Source organism: Podarcis raffonei, chromosome 8 (genome assembly GCF_027172205.1).
Source record: "Podarcis raffonei isolate rPodRaf1 chromosome 8, rPodRaf1.pri, whole genome shotgun sequence".
Lineage (NCBI taxonomy): Eukaryota > Metazoa > Chordata > Lepidosauria > Squamata > Lacertidae > Podarcis > Podarcis raffonei.
The window spans coordinates 1,200,642-1,207,011 of NC_070609.1; positions in this window are offsets into that span (position 1 = coordinate 1,200,642).

Genomic DNA, 6,370 nt, shown 5'->3' on the forward strand with positions numbered 1-6,370 from the left:
GGACTCTTAGACCCCACCAGGGTAGCGAGGACATGGCTGACCATTGGCACCGGGTATGCATGAGCCATAAGGGCCTTGTTTATGATACATTTGTAGTCTGTGCAGATGTGGACTGAGCCATTGGGCTTGACGGGTGTGATGATTGGGGTTTCTCAGGGGGCATTAGGCACCGGCTAGAGCACTCCTTGCTCCACAAGCCAGTCTAATTCCTCGTCAATGCGGGGCTTTGAGGGTGAATGGGACCTGCTGGGCCTTGAACCTGATGGGTCGTATGGCGGGATCTAGTTGTAGGCCAACGGGGGGGGGCAGTAGATCATCCCAATGCCCCATCGAAAACCTCCGGAAACTCTTTGCACATGGCGTCCACGTCCACGTGGGAGCTGGTGCAGTTCACCCCGTGATGGCTAACCCCAGTGGCCCAAACCACGCCAACCCCAGTAAGCTAACGTAGCACCCCTTGACCACGATCAAGTCCAACCGCCACTTCCACCCTCAATATTGTACATTGAAGGTTCCCACCCCCATCGTGGGGACCTTGCATTTGTGGAAGTCTCCCGGAGGGTGTATGGGGCTGGCCAAACTTGGAGCCGCCACTGAGACACAATTCCTTAATGTCCATGCCAAGATTATGGAAAGGGTTGAGCCTGTATCAAGCTCCAGGCAGAACGGGGCTGCCCCTATCTGTGCCTCAATGTAAATTTTGTCCGCATTAGAATGAGGCAACTGGTATACCTGACAGTCTGTGGTCTCCGTCGAGTTGCCTTGGTGTGTCAGACCACGGGGCCTGGGACTCGGCCATCTGGTTCGAGGCTTTGGGTAGGGCAGGCACGGCACACCCGGGTGATGTGTCCCACTTTTCTGCATTGTCGGCATTCTGCGTTGCGGAAATGGCAAGTCCTCTGCTCGTGGCTCCCCACAACTTGCACAGTTCCCGTCTTCCGGACGAGGCTGTCGTGGTGGGCGTGCAGATTATGTGCGCTGCCGCACTCAGTGCATGTCCTCCCGGTCGGATTCTGAGTCGTCGGTGAGGTCCTCATGGTGGATCCTTGGTTGGGATGACATGTTTGACTGGAATCCTTGCGCTGACCTCTCAGCAGCTTCAGTTGCTAAAGCCTCCTCTACGGCAGCCTGGAGTGTCAGTTCCTTCTTGGTGTAGAGGTGCTGTGCTGGTCCCCGGGGGGGGGTTACTGTTACCGTAGTCAAAGTTCAGTCCTGAGTCACTAGCCTGGTAGTAGTTCACAAGATGCGAGGCGAGGTCCGAAGCAGACAGCCGGGCAGGGACAGGAACACTCGAAGATCAGAAGCAGGAAGCTGGGCGGGGAACAGGAACGCTGGAAGGTCAGAAGCAGGAAGCCGGGCGAAGAACAGGAACACTGGAAGATCAGGTCTGGGTCCGGGTAAGAGCTGGTACTCAACAACGACGTTGCTCCCGCAACCTGGGACCGGGCTGACTGGCCTTTATCTTCTCTAAGGCCAGGGGCGGTCCGGGCCCCCAGGAGCCCCGCCTCTCCTGGCCTTAAGACGAGCACTCCTCCTAGGAGAAACCAGTTCTCTTTGCATCTCTGCCCTAAGCCTCTGCAGTTCAGGAGAGGCTGAAGGGTTACTGGGCCCCGGGGGAGACTCACCTGTAGACACTGAGTCCTCGACCACCTCTGGGGCCAGAATAGATTCACCTGGTGCCTGCTCCTGAGGATCTGGCACAGGTGCAGGCTCCTCAGAATCCAGGCCTTGCCCCAGTGCAGCCGGCCCTGGAGGACTCCTGTGCCGGCTGGGATTCCTCCGGTTCACTCTCAGAATCGGAATCCCAGGCCATCACACCATCCCCCCTCCCAGGCTCCCCCCTCAATCGAGGGTCTGGACCCGGCTTGCTGGGGTACGTCACATGGAAATTCGGAGGCAGGCAGGCGCGTTAACGTTGGCTGCTGGTTCCCAGGAACGGTCCTCCGGTCCATACCCCTTCCAGTCTATGAGATACTGAAGCTTTCCCTTGCGGTATCGGGAGTCCAGAATGCGTTCAACCTCGTACTCAGGTTCCCCCCGAACTAAAACTGGCTGCGGTCGGGGATGGTTCGGGTGGAACTCGTCGGGTGGGGCCACCGGACTCAGAAGTGACCTGTGGAATACCGGGTGAACCTTCAGGGTTGCAGGCAACCGGAGACGGAATGCCACAGGCGAGACCTGGTCCACGATAGGAAACGGGCCGGTGAAACGGGCGTCCAGCTTCTGTGAAGGTCAAGAGGGGTGGAGGTGGCGAGTGGAGAGCCATACCAGGTCACCGACGTGGAGTTTCGGCCCCACCTGGCGGTGGCAGTCGGCCTGGGCCTTGTACGCCTCCTTGGCCTGGCGCAGTTGCTCCATCAATAGCTGTTGCTGGGACTGGAGCTCCTGAAGCCACTCCGTCACCGCAGGGACCGTGGATGCCGGCAGCACATCTGGAAACAGCCGTGGATGATACCCGTAACTGGCCTGGAACGGGGTCTGCTGCATTCACCGCGTTGTTCTAGGCGAACTCCGCCAATGCTAGGTGGTCGACCCAGTCATCCTGCTTGTAGCTGCAGTAACACCGAAGGTACTGCTCCAGCACCGCGTTCGCCCGTTCCGTCTGGCCATCGGTCTTTGGGTTGGCTGATGAGAGACAGACCTCTGTCCCGAGGGTCTGGTGCATTGCTCACCAGAACCAGGATGTGAACTGACGCCCCGGTCGGACACCACATGCTCAGGTAGGCCATGCAGGCGGAAGACATGCTGAAGGTACAGCTGAGCGGTTTCCTTAGCTGTGGGTATGGATGGGCAGGGGGCACAGTGCACCATCTTAGTGAAACGGTCGGAGAAAACCAAAAGGCAGGTACAGCCACGAGACGGGGGTAAGTCCACTACAAAGTCCAGTGAAACCGTGTGCCAAGGACGTGGTGGGACCGGCAATGGCTGAAGCAGGCTGGGGGGTCGCCCGGTAGGGCCCTTGGCCCGCTGGCAGACATCACAACCAGCGACGTAGCGAGCCACGTCAGCCTTCAGGCGGGGCCACCAAAACTCACGGTTTACCAGATGGGTGGTCCGATACCGCCCAAAGTGCCCCGCTGCTGGGGCATCATGGGTCATCCAGAGAACCTCAGCCCGCAGTGGCCCTGGCGGGATGTACAGGCGACCGTGGTGCAGCAGAAGTCCCTGATGCAAGACCAGCCCCGGATACTGAGCGCTGGACCCTTCAGCCAGCTCCCGGAGTCGTTCCTGGGCCCAAGCGTCGACCCGCTGCTGTTCCCGCACCCGAGCCTGCAGTGGCTCAGCCTCCTGGGTGGCCAGGAATGCAGCCGGCGGTAGGATCGTGGTGGGTACTGCTTGCTGTACCATGTCTGCATTGTCTTCAGGTTTCCGGGACAGGGCATCCGCCTTCTGGTTTTGGGAGCTAGGGATGTAGCGGATCCAGAACTGGAACCGGGAAAAGAACAACGCCCACCGGATCTGCCTTTGGTTCAGCTTGCGGGTGGTCTGGAGGTACTCCAGGTTCCGGTGGTCGGTTCTCACCTCCACCGGGTGTCGTGCCCCCTCAAGATGGTGGCGCCAGACCTCAAAGGCCACCTTGATGGCCAGTAGTTCCCGCTCCCATACAGTATAGTTACGCTCCGCTGGCAGGAGCTGGCGAGAATAGAAGGCGCAGGGTAGGAGTGGCGCAGCAGGTCCATACTGCTGAGACAAGACGGCACTGAGAGCCGTACTGGAGGCGTCGGTCTCTACCACAAAGGGTCGAGAGAGGTCAGGATGTTGCAAGATCGGCGCTCTCTGGAAACAGGCCTTCAACCCCTGAAACGCCTCCTCTGCCTCCTTGTCCCAGGAAAACGGCGTCTTGGGGCGCAGTAGCCGGGTCAACGGGGTGGTGCAATGAGCATAATCTGCAATGAAGGTCCGGTAATAGTTGGCGAACCCCAGGAAACGCTGTAGGTCCTTGCGGTTCCGAGGTGCCGCCCATTCCCGAACCGCTGCCACCTTCCCAGGATCCATCTGCACCCCATATGGAGAGAGTCGGTGACCAAGGAAGTCCACTGACCGCTGATGGAACTCACACTTGCTGAGCTTTGCATACAGGCGGTGCTCCCGCAAGCGCTGCAGCACGGTCCGGACATGACCCTCATGGCGAGCCGGGTCACGGGAGAAAACCAAAATGTCATCCAAGTACACCACCACGTACTTGTCTAGCAAGTCCTGGAACACGTGGTTGATGTACCGTTGGAACACAGCGGGCGCGTTGCATAATCCGAAGGGCATAACCAGGTATTCAAACTGCCCGTACCGGGTCCCGAATGCTGTCTTCCACTCATCCCCGGCTCGAATCCGAATTAAATTGTAGGCCCCCCGGAGGTCTAGCTTGGTGAACACCTGCGCCCCTTGCACCCGCTCCAGCAACTCCGAAATAAGGGGCAAGGGGTACCGATCTGGGACAGTAATTTTGTTCAGGGCCCGGTAATCATGGCAAAGGCGAAGCTCCCCACATTTCTTCTTAACGAAGAGTACTGGCGCAGCCGTGGGCGAGGTAGAAGGCCTAATGAAACCACGCTCCAGATTCTTGTGCAGGAAGTCCTGCAAAGCTTCGCGCTCTGGCTCTGTTAAAGAGTATAAGCGACTCACCAGTAGGGGCGCTCTGGGCTGGAGGTCTATGCCGCAGTCAAAAGACCGATGCGGCGGCAGCTGGTCTGCCCCCCATTCCTCGAACACGTCTTGGTAGTCCCGGTACTCGGCTGGGAGTGTGGATGCAGCCTCCTCAGTGGGGGCGGCTGCTAGCATCTCGGACTGAGCATGGGAACATGGGTCTGGGAAATGCACAGTCCGTTTGACCCAGTCAATCTACACATTGTGAGCCTCCAGCCAGTCCATCCCGAGCACCAGGGGGAACCGGGGCATGGAGGCAATGTCCAAAGTTTGGGTCTCCCGGTGCTGCTGGAGACACAGGACCAAGGGCTGGGTCTCCTGAGTAACGGCACCTGAACGCAGGAGCCGCCCGTCAATTGCCTCCACCTGTACCGGTTCTGGCTTGTTCTGAAGTGGCACCTGATGATGGGCAGCAAAAGCAGCGTCCATATAGGAGCGGGTTGCCCCCGAATCTACCAAAGCATGGGTAAGAATCCAGGGCCCACCTGGAGGGTATAGACGTACCGGGACCATGAGGGGTCGCAATTCCACTGGTGAGGGCCCCTCTAGCATGGTCTGGGACCCCAGGTCGCCAGGGCCCTCGGCTACTGGGGTTGGCGGTTTCCCTGCGGCTGGCAACTTCTCGGGACAGGACCGGGCGTAGTGTCCGCTTCCGCCACAGTAGAGACATAGGTTCCTCTCCCGATGCTGCGCCTTCTCCGCGGGGGACAGACGAGGTCACGAAGCCCCGAGCTGCATAGGCTCCTCCGATAACTTGGGTGTGGCCGTGGGCCTGCTAGGAAGGACTGGCACCAGGAGCCGGGAGTGCTGGCGGTCCCGGGCCTGGCGACGGTCTTCTAACCGATCGTCTATCTGTAGGCTCCGCTGAATGAGGGCGTCCAGCGTGGTGGGACGATCCATTGTGACCAACTTGTCCAGTATCTCGTCCGACAGTCCCTCAAGATACAGGTCCCGAAGTGCAGAGTCATTCCAAGAAAAGTCTTGTGCCAACAGCCGAAATTCTGTGGCGTAGGCGGCGGCTGTGGACTTGTCCTGTCTCAACTGACGAATCGCCTGATTGGCTTGGCTCTCCTTCAGAGGGTTGCCAAACACAGTCTCTAAGTGGTTACAAAACCCCACATAGTCTGTTAGCAAAGGAGAGTCTTGCCTGAGTAGCGGCAATGCCCACTTGGCCACCTGGTCCTTTAACAAACTGATCAAAAAGTGCACCTTGGTGCGGTCGTCAGGGAAGTTCCGGGCTCGCCCCTGAATATACAACTTGGCCTGGGCGAGGAACATGGGAAAGCTGGCCAGGGCCCCATCAAATTTCTCTGGCAATTTGCCTGGAGTACTTGTCTGGAGCTGGGGCGTCGGCCCCAGGATCTGGTAGGGCATCCAACTGCTGCTGAAGTGCCGTAACCACATCACTTAGCTGCTGAACGGTGTGAGTCAAGGCCTGGTTCTCCTGGGCCAATGCCACCAGCGCAGCTACCTGGTCAGCCATGGCCTCTGGCTCTTCCTGAACGCACCCCAACGAAGGGGGAGTGCGGGTGTGGCGGGAGCAAACTGTGCTGGTCCCGGGGGGGGGGTTACTGTTACCGTAGTCAAAGTTCAGTCCTGAGTCACTAGCCTGGTAGTAGTTCACAAGATGCGAGGCGAGGCCCGAAGCAGACAGCCGGGCAGGGACAGGAACACTCGAAGATCAGAAGCAGGAAGCCGGGCGGGGAACAGGAATGCTGGAAGGTCAGAA